Here is a 16,958-nt window from a genome sequence, read left to right as displayed (position 1 = left end):
GTGCGGGTGAGCCCAGTTTGTTTTTGTTGCCGTTTGTGGAGCCTGTGGTGTCTAGAGAGACCGCGTTTTTTTACAGTGTGTTCAGGGGACAGGCAGCTAGCGGATAGTGAGGAGATGTTTGCTGTATGTGACAAAAAATGTTTGGGCCTAAAAAACGCGTCGCATCACTTAGAGCACCTTTAAAAAGAAATTAATAATATTATTCAGCAAGGATGCATAAAAAGGGACAATAAAGACATTTATAATATTACAAAAGATTCAAATAAACGCTGTTCTTTTGAACTTTATATTAATCAAAACATGTATCAGGGTTTCCTCAGAAATATTAAGCAGCTCAACTGTTTTCAAATGTTTCTTGAGCAGCAAATCATCATATTAGAATGATTTCTGAAGGATCATGTGACACTGAAGACTGGAGAAATGATCACAGGAATAAATTACATTCAGCTGAACAAATATATTAATTACACAAATACTGTATATTCAAATAGAATAATTTATTTTATATTGTAATAATATCTCATAATATAATAAATAATATATTATAGTAATACAAAATACTGTTTTTATTGTATTTTTTATTAAATAAATGCAGCCTTCGTGAGCATAAGAAACTTCTTTCAAAAACAAATCTTACCAATCATGAACATTTCAGCGGTAGTGTTACTGTAACAATATATAAACACATAATATATAACACTGCATCATATAACATATACAAAAACACACCTTGCATTCTGTGCTGCCGTTCTTCATCTGAGTCACTCATTATCCTGTAGAAGACGATTAACACATCAAGTGATGTTCATTTTTAATCCTCTAAAGAGTTCGAGTTTACATTACAGCAACATTACCTTGACAGACGCTGTAAATACAGCTGAACCCAGTCTCTGAAATGCTTGTGTGATGAGAGGTCTGAAAGAGCCCACAAAGACTGTCAAGAGAGACACAGTCACAGTTAATGGACTGAAATCATGATTATGGATATTGCGGCTGCTGTGGGAGTGAATGGAGAGGAAACGTACCGGAGCAAAGGATCCCTTCTGAAGCCGGGACAGGGTCACTTCACTCAGCTGTCTGAAAGTCATAGTGAAGTCTGCTCCAGTGTCCTCCATTAGCTCAACACATCACACATCATACAACATTATATGGGTCATTCTCAGGAAATGCTGCCATTTGTGTGATCTACTACTGATTTAACTCCATACTGGACTTAACTATTTCTGACAGTTTGGCCGTTAAATATATAATTCAAAAAAAAAAACGATCTAATTAAAAAAAGTTTATAATGAAATTGTGTGTGTGTGTATGTATGTATGTATATATATATATATATATATATATATATATATATATAATCAGTGTGTGTGTGTGTGTGTCTTACTGATTCCTTACTTTTTTTTATTTCTTTTTTTTATTGTCACAAATGACACCATTTCCTGAGAATGGCCAAATAACTTTATCAAATGAATTAATTATAGTACAATTAGAGAAAAAAACAATCCAGCTAATATTTACCTTTAGAAGAAATGTAATCACATATGAATCCTTTTCTTCATTTCCCAGAAAGCCCAACTTTGCTTTGAACATCTCATGAAATCTACAACAGAAACAGTAAAGTGAGATCAGGAACGACTCAGAGAGGAATACAGTGATCTATATTGTCTAATGACAGGCTCACCTTTGATGGTAGATTTGTGGGGATTTGCTGAGATCTGAAGTAAATGAATTGACACGAATCACTCTTATTTATTCCAGACCAATACCAACAGAAAATAAAAGGATCTCTTACTGTGAAAGCTGATCTGAGGTCAGCAGTGGTTTCAGAGCTTCTAGAAGTTTCTGTAGATTGAACAGGCCAACATTAGCCTGAGCTCCTATACTGTACCGGCCCTCGTCATCAGACGTGTTGGGGACAAAATCTATACAGAGGAAACAATGCAGTAGCAATAACACACATTAAACAATACAAATATTATATGTTATTATTATGGCTGTCTGTTTCACTTTAACTTATTAGAATATAATGAAGTAAAATAAAACAAGTAATGGATTAAAAAAAGTATGCAATTAATCATGACCCTCAACCCATGTATATTATACTGTAAGTATATACAAAATTTATAGTAGATCTAAAGTAGCTTACTATTCATACAATTTTCCTCCACTTTTGCAGTATTGTATATATATATGTGTGTGTGTGTGTGTGTGTGTGTGTGTGTGTGTGTAATGTCAAAATGACAAAAAGCTTAAAAACAAAATTTATAGGAAGATGATTGCTAATATTATGAAAGTTTAAGTTAGACAAAGAAACATACTTGGGTCATATGATTCCATAAATCCAAATGGGCCATAATCAAAAGTGATAGAAAGCAGACTGAAGTTATCTGTGTTACAGACTCCTGTGTGAAGATGCAGATCATGATGTTGTGCATTTTGCGTATTAAGCTCGATCTATAATGATAAATCTATGTGATAACTAAACAAGTAAAGCAGAGTGAACTAACCATGAGCAAAACCAACCGACATCCAGTGGGCGATTAAATGTGCCGTTTCATTCAGCACTCGAGAGAAAAACACCTTCACACAACATGAAAACCATTCAAATATAGTGAGACTGATCAGACAATATAAAATAATCTTGTATTACAGCTAAACAGCAGAGAGACACAGATACTCACCACATACTTGTCAGGGTCATTTGTTGCTATAGATTTAAAATGCTCTTTAATTACAAAGTCCAACAATGTCCTGAAAATTAAAAAGAAAAAGAAATTAAAAAGCAAATAAGAGTGAGAAAAAAAATATTATCTCCCAAGTTAATGTTAATATACCGTAGGACATCTAACTCTCCAGTTCTAGTTAATATCTCCAGTGAACCGATACGAAACCAGGACTTGGCCAGACGCAGAACAACCGCTCCTGATAGATACAGAGAACAATCACATAAAGCTGAGGAGGATAAAGAACTTAGTTACTCGATTTTTCCAAATCTGATCGTATTTTACCTCTTTCTTTTATGACACTGCCATTATAAAACGGATCCCTCCAAACAGGTTCCTCACTCACAACCAGACTGACAAACAATAAAGGCAAAAAAATGGAAAAAGTATAAATAAAAATAAAACTAATATTCAACACCAAGCATTTGAATGTGATAAATCCATATATTACTCTTCTTGTGCATGTCCATTCATATATATTGTGCATTTATATGTATGTGTGTGTGTGTGTGTGTGTGTGTGTGTGTGTGTGTGTGTGTGTGTGTGTGTGTGTGTGTGTGTGTGTGTGTGTGTGTGTGTGTGTGTGTGTGTGTGTGTGTGTGTGTGTACCTGAGGGCTTCACTGCACAGGAACTCCCTCACAGAGGAGCGAATCACAGCCCGTCCATCACCAGACCTGCACACAAAACATCATGTACAGTAAACAGCATAACCATTACACTCCTGCCAGACAGAGAATCACACACTATGAGTCATAATGTAAGATCATTTACAACTAAATATATCTCAGAATTACTTAAAAAGCATATCAAAAATATTGAGCAGCAGGAACTGATATTCACCTTGAGTACGGTGTCTTTCCTGAGCCTTTCAACTGGACTTCCCATCTTTCACCCTTTCTGGATAAAAGAGAGATTGTATACCGCTCTAACGGTTAACACTTGTCAGTTCTAAACTGAGAGATGTCATTGTTCAGACGCATGTTTAAGCATTAAACGAGAAATAGATAAAAAAATGCCAGAATCATCTATTTGCTGAAAAACCAGTAAGTATAGATCACACTTTCCATTCTTTAATCTTAAACAACATTATGGGAAAGTTGACATGCATTACAACAGAAAAGTCACATCTGACAATAACAACTGATGATTTGTGTTGAACGCTGATGGAAAAGGATGATTTTACCTGTTTGTGTATTCACCCAACAAATGTGCTCTTCCATCCCCCAGCTGTCCGGCCCAATAACCAAACTATAATAATAATAACACATGGTTGACATGTTTGCTCTGGTTGTCTTACGCCATCGCTGTCGGGTTTGAAGTGACGGTCAGTTTTACCTGATGGCCCCCGTATCTGTGTGCCAGTGGAACAGAGCCAGGAAACAGTTTCCCACCACTGACACAACGGACAAACTCTTCATTCTGAATCACAGACTCATTCAGATCCAAAATATTCCTCAACACATCCTGAAATACACAAAAGAGCCTGAATATATGCAGAAACAACATTTACACAAAAGTACTGTGGTGGTACCATGGTCCAGTTTGGTTTTAAAGCAGTGTTCTCAGACTGTGATCCTCAGACCACTGGTGGTTCTGTAAAGAGTCCAAGTGGCCCACGAGTTCATTAGCTGATTAAAAGCTTTATGACTGAATCAATTAATAAAAGTATAACTGACAAAAAAAACAAAAAAAAATGAATTAACTGAATTTATTAACTCAATACAATAAATGAACTGTTTGTGACTAAATAAATGTATGATAAAGTGTTTCTATTGGTATGTAAGTGTTTGGTCCAATTTTGAAGCTAGCATTATATAATAGCTATATATATATAGAGTATAATAGCTAAAAAATAATTTGCCCACAACCTAAAGTAGACATTTATTTGAGGAGTTGGGTGGTTCAAATTTATTTATTTTTTTAAGTGATCTGCTTCACCCTTGTAAAAAATAAGTGTTAAAAATAAAAATGGAAAACTATGTTTCTTTTAAAAAACAGTTATTGCAGATAATACAAAATTAATTAAATAAAAAGCCACTTAACGAGTATACTTTCATGACCGTTTCTTAACAAACTATAATAAATGTTCATTTAATTTCAGTTAACATGATGCAATTAAGTGTCCGAAACATTATATTCAGTTTGCACCAAAGTATATTCTTTTAAAGTAGCCTATATTATTTTCATATAATTTCTCTTTTTAAAAGTATGATGAAGTGTACTTCTTTGTAACAACAGCCTGAATAAGTTCAAAATTATGCTGACGACGACAATGTTATTGGTAGTGATGATGATGATTAATTTATTACTATTTTAAAATGTGGACAAGAAAAATTATCAAGAATGGGTGGGTGTGACCAAACTTTTGACTGGTGGTTAGATGGCACTAGCTCCATTGTATTTTTCTGTTTCATAAATTATACACAGTTACTGCAACAATATCCCCAGGTTTGACTGCAGTGAAGCACAAGTTCTCTGTAAATGATGATGAGTGGATGGGTTTATTGACCTGTGACACAGCAGCCAGTGTCAGGGGCTCTTTCAGAGGAGAGGGCTGAGACTCTGAAAACACACTTCTCTTCACAGTACGAATAACATTACCATCAACCTCATCAAGAGGCAGAGCATCTGTAAAACACACAGAAGTTATTCAAACATATCAACGTGTAAAATAGCATGTTGGCACTCATATCTGTATCTTACCTAGTAGTTTATGTGATAATGCCAGTGGTATTTCTCCACAGTGTTTCACATTGCTATAAAAGTGACTCTTATCGAACTCTCTTTCATTACAACTTTCATTCTCACAGAATTCTTGTTCGTCCCTAAATGTAGCGATGACGACGGCCGATAAAAATAAAAATAACGTGAAACCATGTTTTGTCATTACATCAAACTCACAGGCATATTTTTTTTAACTATATATGTCCTGTACTTCCTTACATCACGTAACTAGAGGAAAACATCAGAACTGTCACACAAACAATCCTTCAATGTTCCACCAGAGGGCGCTCATCGGCTCAAAAACCCGAATGCTCCATTTATGCAATATTCGGGACTTTTTTGTCTTTTTGGAAATGTATGCGCGTTATAAACCATAACCGATTAAATCTATTAATTGTATGGGTTTAGAAGCTGTCGTACTTTCTCACTATAATGATTAAATAAGCGTCTCTAGCCAATGATCAGAGACAACTGTGATTGGTCAACCTCCAATCTGTACTGTAACAAGTAACAAGTAACAGGTACCATGTGTATGGAAGCTTATGGGTAGCAATATTCAATTTGAAATGCAATATGTAAAATGGCAATGCATTTCTGTATTTAAATTTAAATTTCCCCATACATTTGTGCAACGTTTGGTGCAAAATGAAAATGAAAATTCAATTATATAATTTACATTTGCCATTTCATACAATAGTTTTAATATGTAAATTGAATACATATTTTAACACTTTATAAGTTGCAAAATTTAAATAAAAATGTATTACAGAAATGATTAGATATGTTTAACATGTTCATGCAAAAACTGTGGCAAAATTGTAATTTAAATAAAAAAATTTCTTCATTGCATTTACACTCACATTTAAGACACTTGCGATTTCCAAGCGCCACCTACTGACAGAAAGTGAATTTGCGTTTTCATTCAGTCCGTCTGCTGTTTTTGTTTTGTGCAGGTGTCTTCTAGCATAATTTCACAAAACAAAAGTCAGACCATTTTGTTTTTGCTTTAAATCTTGAAATTATACAATCTAATTTAAATAAAAAATAAATTATCATGCTACATGTGTGTAGCCTCTTTGTTTGCATCATGATTACATTTCAAATGGCTGGAGACAGATGTTATAGAGCAAATAAACAACAAATAAATTTGATTAAAGGAAAAAATCGGCTATCGGAATTGGCCAATTTGCTTGAAAAAAATTGTTATCAGCAATAGAAAATCATAATCGGGCCACCCTAATAATAAAAAAAAAAAAGAAATAAAACATTATTAACAGTCTTTTCACTGTTTTCACAGTTTTATTTTTCTAGTTTTATTAATTTGTAGTTTGTATGGTTAATATTAATGTAGGCTTATTGTCAGCGCACTAAGGTTTAAAAAAGGTAATTGGTATTATCAATGCTTATTGAGTCAATGTTTATTTTCTGTCACCCTCCAGAATGTCTGTTGCAAGCCAACCGTACAGCCGACCTGCTTTCACCCGGCTCATCTGAGTGGACAACCGCACAAACCGCCGCACAAAAACATGAAGTGTCCACAGATAAAGTTAAGATTGGGTCTTTCTAAACGACCACCATCAGTGCCCTCACTAATGTTGAGAGAACCTTTATGGCTCCAGTGGACAGCGACACTCAACTGTTTGAAACGGGTGTGGTTCATATTATTAAAAATTACATATTGTCCATGAAATTTGCGTGTACTTTTCTTGGTCCTGCATCCAAAAAATGCAAAACTGCTCCCTTTGAGTTGCCAGAGGAGGTAAAAAGCAGAAATGGCAAAAACAGTATATATCTCCCTGAAAGGACAAATTGAAAAAGTGAGTAAATTCATCTATCTATCCTCTCAAAAATAGTATAAATTTAAGATAATCTCAGTCATAATTTTTATAGCTTTTGCATGAATAAGTGAAAGGTGACTACGGCTTTTAATACATACAGGTTGAATTATGATAATGTTTTGTGTAAAGACACATTTTATTCAGATTCACAGCCAATGTTGCACCCACTCCCTACTGCTCCAACACTCAACAATGGGCAAGCAATTCAAAGCTGCACACTACAGCCGTAACAACACATTTAAGCGTAACACACTTAAGCTTAACATACACCAACAAGAGCAACACTCCAAGTCTGGTAACACAACAGTCTCAGGCCACATTTACACATAGCCGGGTATTTAGAGAAACGAATATTTCTCCCCCTCCGTTTTCAAAAATAACATCGTGCACGCAATATCGTTTTCAAAAAAAGTTGTCGTTTACATCAACCCGCATAAATACAAAGGGGCGGCAGTGTAAGGAGAAGGATAAAGCCATGCAAGCCAATCAGAATCCTCAAAATCGACAACGACGAATAGCACGAGCGACTTCCTGTTCCTTTCAAAACAATAGACATGGCGCGAGGTTCGTTCGTGTGGACAGACAGCGCGGCAAATGCAAACAGGCCAAAAGCGTTTTCACAAAAGTAAAAATGAGTACCACTTTAACAGCATCCATGATCAAATAGTAGCCAAACAAACTCATAGACAGTATGGAACAAACTCTGAACATAGGGCGCTCACATGACGTAAGCATTTTCTGGCGCATAATGTGACGTTTGAGAACCTAAAACCCCGTTTCTCCCAGTTGACACGGCAACACATAACCGGCGTTTTCAGAAATCTCCACTTTGGCCGGAGTTTTTAGAAATAATCGTTCTCTGGGATAAAAACTGCGTTTTCGTGTAAATGACAGGCCAAAACGCAGGGAAATATCTGCGTTTTCCCATCGTGTAAACGGGGCCTCAGGCTCTTGGGAGAAGAAACCTCTCCCAGTCCCAGTCCCAGTCCCAGTCCCAGTCCCAGTCTCTCTCTCTCCCCCCCCGGCTCTGCTTAAATACTGGATCCTCTTGCCATTGATGAGGAACAGCTGGTAGGTCCCATCACCTAGATTAGGACAGGGAGGAGCACAAGAAATTGGACAAAAAAACAACAAAAAAAAAACCTTTTAATATATGTCCAAATAGAAACTGTTATTTAAAATGGTAATAATATATCACAATACTGTAGTTTATAGCCTAGGCTACTATATTTTAATCAAATAAATGCAGGCTGGGGGAGCAGCGCAAGAGACTTATTTCAAAAACATTAAAAAAATCCACCTGACACACACACACAAGTTTCAAGTTTTGAAAAATACAACAAAAAACAGTAATATTGTAAAGTATAATAACAATTGAATTTATAATTAGCCTATATAGGATTATGTAATGGTTCACAAAATTCACGGTTCAATCACTGTCTGTTGTTGCATTGAGACTCTGGTAGGGCTTTATTTTGAAATTCTCGTCAGCAAAATAGAGGGAAAACAAACAATATTGACAATATTGTTTATAAAATGTTACTCACCATGTTCATTTATGGTAAATCTGACTGTTCCGTTGCGTTCGCACCACATACTTGATAATCGTGCTGTAAACATTGCCTACGCCAATAGCAGGCGCTTATAATCGTGACGTGCGCCAATGGCAGCTGCAAAGGAGAAGCAATATGGGAAATACCGACTGTTTTAAGGAATAAACGCAGAATTTTTGGTTCTTGTCGTGTTTAACACAATCTACACTCGATCGCGCGAGGATATCCATCGTGAAAAATCGCAGCTTGAATTTTTTTTTAGTTACCATCGAAGTGAAAGACAGGTCCTTTCTGTGGTATAAATACAACGTACAACAAAACTACAACTCCCAGCAGGCCGTTGGGTCCATTGGCTGCGCGCGCACACACACTCAATAAATCAATCAATGACACTTACCCATTAGAAAACGCAAATGCATACGTCCTGGGACGGTAACACCAGTCAAATTAAATCATTCAAGGAAAATACATCTTTGCAGTGCATACACAGAAGTGCCAATAATATATTTTCACTGCATTTACAATTGCAGAAATAAAGCTATGAGATCGTTATTACAATTAGAAATCAGAAAAAAAAAAAGAAAAATTTTTTTTTTTAATTTTTTTTTTATATATGTCCAAATAGAAACTGTTATTTAAAATGGTAATAATACATCACAATACTGTAGTTTATAGCCTAGGCTACTATATTTTAATCAAATAAATGCAGGCTGGGGGAGCAGTGCAAGAGACTTATTTCAAAAACATTAAAAAAATCCACCTGACACACACACACACACACAAGTTTCAAGTTTTGAAAAATACAACAACAAACAGTACTTTTGAACGGTACAGTTGGTTTCATTACAACATTTACACTACATTTATTCATTTAACATAACCTTTATTGACTTAGAAAATGAAGAAAATGACAGGCTAATTAATATGTTATATGAATTTGTGTTTCAATATGTGGCATCGTCATGAATAATGTCTAAGCACTAGTAGTTGTGTTCACTTGCAGTGCATTAGCAATCTTCCCATTGTGAAGTTGTACATGCTGGTATTCAGGATGATGCGAGTCGCTGATGCAGAGGTCTCCGTCAGGAACTCTGAGGTGTGGCCTCAAGGTCTTTAAGGTGTCCCTCTGACGAGATGAGGCTCTGGTTGAGCTGGCCAAATCCAGCTATAGATAGATTTACGATGACGTCACATTTCTCCCGCAACTCCTTACGGCGCCATCTTGTGTGTCAAGTGGGTCAAAGCATTTGTGTTACGGAGCATTATAATATCCTGAATCGGCATTATTCTGAACATGAAAATCATACGATTATTCTCCGTTTGGCTGGAGTTAATGTTCAGTGCTGCTCTTGTGAACATTTAGAGGTTTTGTGCTCTGGAGATGTGACACTTTATCTAATAATTTCCAAGATGGGCTAGCTAAACGCGCTAGCTCTCATCGGCTGTCAAATCGCTGTAACGTTACCCAGGTGGCTACTATCGACACAGCCCTTGAGAGGTGTTGGCTGGGCAGAAGCACACTCTGACGATTGTCCACCTTCATCACTTTCTCTGTGGCCACATCAGCTGGTCGAGCCAGAGGCAGAGGCTACACCTGGAGCACATCGCTCCGTGCCTCTGCTCTCCATCTCTCTCCTACACTAAATTAGTTCGGAGCGTTGTGTTGTTGTTTTTTTACCCAGATGGTGTTGTCTTGACACTGAGTCTAAATGTACCGTATAATAAGGGCTGTGCAGATATCAGCCGCCTGGCTACAGCGATGTGAACCGTCAATGCAGGGCTCCAGACTAACTTTTCCATGAGGGAGAGAGAGCAAGACAGCGCTTAGTTTGGAGACGGTGAAGTCTTGTTTACACTTTCGCCTGGCTCCGAAGAGAGAGGGAGTGCGCGCGCGACCGGCTCTCTCTCTCTCTCTCTGCTCGTTCTTTCAGTTAAACATGCGCCCAGTTCATCTACATTACTCACCGATCAAATAAGACTTTGGCGGGCGCTAAAACAAGTTCAATGCAGGAGAATTCATGCGTGAATTTAACTGAGTAGTACATGACCATGCACTCGCACAAATGCGACCACATACAATTTTAACTCGCACATTCTAACAAAATAATTGTATGCTTCCAGAGACTTTCTTCCTCTTAATTCGTCACGCACTAACGGTGTGGATGAGATACTTGGCAATGTCCATTTCCTGAATATCGGGGTACGCCGCAGGATTAGCCTACATAACCAGTCCTCTTTCGACATTGTGTAAGGATCCTTTCCATCGATATAACTCAATTTCTCATCATATCTTGCCTTGCAAACATCGTCTAATGTGTCCCTGTAAATAACCTTCACCTTGTCGCCAGGTTTGGAGGAATTTGTCATCGTTATCTCAACACAAAAGAGTCAAAAATACTTTATATTAACTGGCTTTCTATTAATGTAGCACAGTGAATGAGCCGTGTCTCCCAGTGGCTTACTGACAGTTTTGACACACAACATGGCGGCGCACCGCAGAGGATAATGGGTAATTCGAGAAACGGAAACCCATCTATTGAGCTGTGGAGGTACACAACATCATGCATCATGTTACCTTATTATTCCCTAATTGATCTGTCTTCAACTTCCTACTCTTGCAAGTGTACAAAGTGGATATACATTTCTGAACTTTTTATACTTTACATTCATTGGTACATTTCAAATATTGGTCACACTTTAGAATAAGGCCCTATTAGTTAATGTCAATGCATACATAGGCCTATGATCTTTGTTACAGAAAATAAAATACAACAGTTCCACAACGAGGCAAGGCAGCGAATGATCCATCTGTTGTATTCTTCATTTCACAGGAAACGAAGGACACTTTTGGAGGCTGCATGTGAAGGAGGCTTAGAATTGGATCAGCCTTCGTCGTGCCACGGTGACTCAATCGGATGCAGCCTCTGAATTGGGAAGCAGCAATGGATCCTTCATGGCCTTACCTTCCCCAGAATTCATTGCGCACAATTGACGACAGGATTTCTTTGAGAGAAATTGCCGAATTACACTTTTAAATGCAAGTAATGCTTTTTTAAACAAACAAACAAAACATTATTTTGGCTAAAGACAATTTCAAAAGAAAGTATGCAATAAAGCATCAGTTGTATAAAAAAAGTATAATGATTAAATTACACTTAATTTTACACTATTGGTTCTTTTCGGTCTCTATCCTCTGTGAGTTCATGGAGTTATGGAGTGTTTGAGAATAGGTTTGTTAAATACATGGACAGAGGATAGGTTTAGAATACTTAGATATAATGAATTCTGTTTTCCTTCAAGAAACCTATATAAATAGAAAATATTATATATAGACTGTGTACAGTTGAGACACGTTAAATAACTTGCGCGCGCAGCATGCACAAGTTGTGATTTTTGCTGTGCACATGCGTATTAGTGTCCTCTTTTATCCTGCAAAATCTGAAGACTGGACGCGTCTCCGATCAGAAGATATCTGCAAAAGTTTTTTTTCTAAGGTAAGGCTTGCATCGTTTTTTGCGCACTCAACTATGAATAACCTATTATCCTTCTGTGACTGTTAAACGTAACTGGTACCATTACAAACGTTATTCTGTGCCCTAAAAATTGGCATATTTCATGGTATTGAGTCATGCAAGCTCAATGCAAAATCTAGAGAAATGTGCGAAGTGGCCAGCGGGGGATAGTTGAGACACCGTACCCCAATAGAGTTATATTACAAAACACGCTGTTTATTTGTTCAGTGTTATGATAACAGGTTAAACGTCATAATTGGCCAGCATAGGACGCAATTAAAAATACAATTTCATATTTATTATATTTAAACTGTAATACAGTTACTGTATATTATTAATGAATATATTTTTCTAACATGCATGTTAAAGATAACCTAGCAAGTTGTCAAATAGACAAGGTGGTAAAATGATATCTGTTTGTTAAATATCTTGTTCATGATTTATACATTTTAACGGTGCTAATTTACATCAAATTAATGAATTTAGAAAGGATGAACAAACAGACATGTTGCCCAATTGTTATTTTCTTCATTTCCCTCATTAGAAATGGGTGTCTCAACTGTACCATAGTACTGTCTCAACTGTCCCGTACATTGGTACAGTTGAGACAGAGTTGACACAAAAAGCACCTTATTTTTATTCGCTAATTGTGGAAAATATAAACTACTTATGGGTATTATTGATTGATAATATATTTGATTGATAATATATTAGTCTACAAGCTAATGTAATGTCATGTGGCATTTCATGTGAAAATTCAATTCTTTTCAGTATGTATTTTTGTGTGAAAAATCAAAACTCAAAAAGTGTCTCAACTGTACACAGTCTACCCTAATGAATGGGATGTGGTGGGAGAACAATTTGCTTTTAGTCATGGAACAAACAACAGTGCCCGTTTTATTTTATTTGTTGAAGAAATATAAAAAGGTCTTTATTTGCACGCCTGTCTCGCACACCCGCTTTCACTACACAGCGCACACCGCCCTCTACTGGCGAACACAGGTATGAATAATCTGCTGTGGCTCCTACAAATGCATTAATCCGTGTAATAAATATGTTTGTTTTGAGTTTATCAGCAACCAAAACTGACTGGAGTTATTAACTGTAAACCTTACTGGTGATTAAACTCAAGTCATTTGCCAATAAGGGCTGTAGTGGGCCCTTGGATATATTAATCAAGACGCAGATAGTTTCAAACGGGTGTTGATTTATTTCTTCCTCTCATGCATCACAAGACCATGAACACCGTGAAAACTACAGAAGAAACAGAAGAAATACAAAATGCTTCTATGTAGCTTCACAAATAATTTGCACATATATTATGTTCGCATATGAATCATGTTTACACACAATAAATCATTTCAACGGATGACCAATATGAAATGAAATATGTTTTTAAGCCTTCATGACAAATGTAATATCACATGCTTCTTTTAAATGAAATACAATATATTGTAATTGTTCACAGAAAGAATATGTTTTATATTGATGAAATGTGCAAAAAACCTCTAAACAAATGAAGTATTGACATTCTCTTTTCCTTAAACAAAATCTCTACACGCACACATGCACACACGCACACACACAAACGCACGCATCTGTCAGTTCCTGACTGTATTGGTTTTGTTTTGGTTGTTTGTTTGTTTGTTTATTTGTTTTCCCTGTTTGTGATCCCAATTTATGTACATCTTGCAATAAAAAAAAATTAAAAATGAAAAGATTCTCACTATCTCTGTCCTCGTTGTATTTTATGATGCTACAAATGATATCCAACTGTAAAAAAAAAACATTGTTGAAAAGTCAAAAATTGGAATGGAAGTACAGAGTTGTTGCTATACACCGTCCCATTTCATCTCATTGGTGTAAACTGGCAGCTTTCAGAACGCTGCAGCACGTAGCATTGCGTAGAACGTGCACAAATTTTTGTGCAAAACATTTTTTTCTGTGCTCCAAATATTGTTTACTGCATCACTTTATATATTCATTAAGTATTATTGATTTGAAAAGTTTTAATATCATAATATTTAGAAAATGCATTAACGTTATCCCGTATGACATTTTGACTGGTGTCGTCACATGATTCTCAGTTAAACCGCTTAAAATACATTGTTTAAAATTGAGATTTTAGTAATAAGTAAAAAACACCCCCATAAAGATAATAACTACTTTGATGTGCAGTTTTAACCTTTTTGAATTTTTTATCAGTTGAAAACCTTATTTGTCACTGGCCCAGATATTCACAAGAAATACAGTTAATAACCAGTAATAGTTATATTAAGACTAGTGAGACAAGTGATAATGATATAATTTACGTTAATACTTATCATATGATATTATGAGCCTATAATATAGGCTACAAGACATAGGCCTACTATATATTACATATAATATATAGCCTATTAAAATACGTATGAAGTGTCTAAAAATGTATGTTTACTATAATAAAGTACCTGGAATAAACTTCTGGCATTTTTGGTTGATGTTATAGCGCACACAGTTGTTTCCGCACGGAAATATGATGGTTTGCTCATCAAAATACAACAAATTATTCCTCACTCCTGTCCGCAATCCGAATATATAATGAGACTGTGCCACTACAGTAGCCATCTTGACAAAATTATTAGCTAACAGTTTGTAGAAAAATACTATTTAAACGAGTTGTCTGGTTTGTTTGACGTTGAAATCTTGTTGAAATCTGTTTAACGCTGCAGTAGTGACTGGTCGAGATATGTGTTTAATGCCCGTGCGCTGGCTTCGCCGAGTAACCTTGAAATTGTACATTCGTCGAAAAACAAATATTTCTTAGTTGAGCTCTTAATGAAAAATATTTATATTTAACAATGTTTTGAACGAAAAAAATATTACCTGCAAAATAAAACAAATAATGGTAAAATGAATTGAAACTAAGACAAATGTTTTATTGGATGAGGTTGAAAACCTTTTATTAATGTGTACATGCATTCATATAAATCATGTACAATTTCAATTAAATATTTGAAATGACACAACATTTAGCAAATATGCTACATAAATAGTCAATTTGGTAGCAACTGGGTGGTTGCTGTGGGGAACACGGTGGAGCAAGTGTTCTCTGTGGGATCTTGGCAGGCACAGACACTCCCTTTTGGATATTCTTCTGCCTCTGCTGCTTAGGGATCCTGAGGTTTGCGGAAGACACAAGCACTGGTGCATTTTGCAAATGCTGCCTCAGCAGCTCAGGGTTTTTAGGATTTCTCCTCTTGGAGATCTTGTCTGGCATTGGTGCTCCATGTGAGGAGCATGTGAGCACTGTAACGTAAACGACTCGGGGTAAATGTGAATTAGCTCAAGAATATAGGGAATATTAATATTTATAACGCATGGTCATAATTCATAAGTCGCATGTACATTTATTTTATCAATTTTCGAGATTACCTTGTTCTGTACTGTCTGATCATTACAGTTAAGAAGGGGTATCCCTTTTAAACTCCACGAAAGTTTTATCTTCTGGCCGCGAATATCAAACTTTCTGAGTTTATGAATTAAAACTACTCAAGGTAGTCAATATCGAGCTTGTAGCTTAGATCTTGAAGTTTCATTGACTTTTATAAGGTGGGTTTTCAAACACAGAGACAATTAAAAGTATAGATGGGTTTATTAATAAAATGGCACACGCTAGAGATTATAAACTACAAATATAAACGTACGTAAAAATGCAAACAAACACATAAACATTTAAACAAACATGACGTGATCGGAATGAAAATGGAATGAAAGAAAGAAAGATATAGAGGGAAGATAAAGGGTAACTTAAATCACAGACCTAAGACCTAGACACCTGGAACAGCTTTTATAGGAATCAATATACTTGCGAGTGCTCTTTTTGGTCAGGCTGAAGCTGATGCAAGAAGCGAGGATGGTGTCCTGTTTCTGCTGCGTCTTCCGGTGTCGCGGGAAGCTTGAAAAGCTCACTGAATGTGATGTTACCGAGAAAGTTCAGATTCGTCTCCCGGGATGGGAGAGGCTGGAAATCTTAGTTGCAGAGACCGGCAGCTACGACTGGAACATGGGTTCGTTCGATGGAGAAGGCCAGGGCCTCCTTCAGATGTTCCTTGGAGAAACGCTGCGCCGGGGAGGAGGGTCCAGAGAAGTTGGATGAGTTGAGTTGGAAGAGAGGAGAGAAGAGAGCGAGATGAGGGGGCTTCTGCCGTTTTATCAGACATCTGGTTACGCCCCCTCTTGGAACGACAGCGAATCAGATTGTCTTTTCTGAAGCGGGAAAATTCTCTTTGTGTGAAGAAGAAAACGCCTACTTTCACCATATGTCTTATGAGAGAAAGAATTCATATTTCTTCTTAAGATTGTACACCTGGAACAATACATCTTACTGTAATACTATGTGCGGGACTGGTTGAATTAAAACAGGGCGGTCAGACAGATACCAAGAATTACAGGTAGATATTGGACACACATAACATTACGTTCATATGCCTCATTACACACAAATAAAGCTTGATTAAGCACACAATAAAATTGTCAGTGTTTCCGTTATGGCAAATGACGACACTTTGAGAAACATAGGAATACATATCAACATTCAGTGGCTTGTTATGTGGAAGAATATCTGT

General features: G+C 36.4%; 1 long non-coding RNA gene and 1 pseudogene across 2 annotated transcripts in view; one reads left to right on the top strand and one right to left on the bottom strand.

The window, feature by feature from the left end:
• LOC309510221 (NACHT, LRR and PYD domains-containing protein 3-like) overlaps positions 1–16,958 on the top strand; it is a 343,190-nt pseudogene that overhangs the window by 94,417 nt on the left and 231,815 nt on the right. The gene's annotated exons all lie outside the window — the stretch shown is intronic.
• Positions 1,751–2,746, bottom strand: LOC309510224. Its single transcript, XR_014210266.1, has 3 exons — positions 2,508–2,746; positions 2,319–2,402; positions 1,751–1,922 (listed from the first exon to the last, which is right to left on the bottom strand). It is a non-coding gene; the product is annotated as an uncharacterized lncRNA (long non-coding RNA).

This window comes from Leuciscus leuciscus, assembly GCF_965113295.1.
Source record: "Leuciscus leuciscus genome assembly, contig: SUPER_11_unloc_5, whole genome shotgun sequence".
NCBI lineage: Eukaryota > Metazoa > Chordata > Actinopteri > Cypriniformes > Leuciscidae > Leuciscus > Leuciscus leuciscus.
The sequence above is the reverse complement of the archived record's forward strand: the minus strand, read 5'-3'. Positions and strand labels throughout refer to the sequence as shown.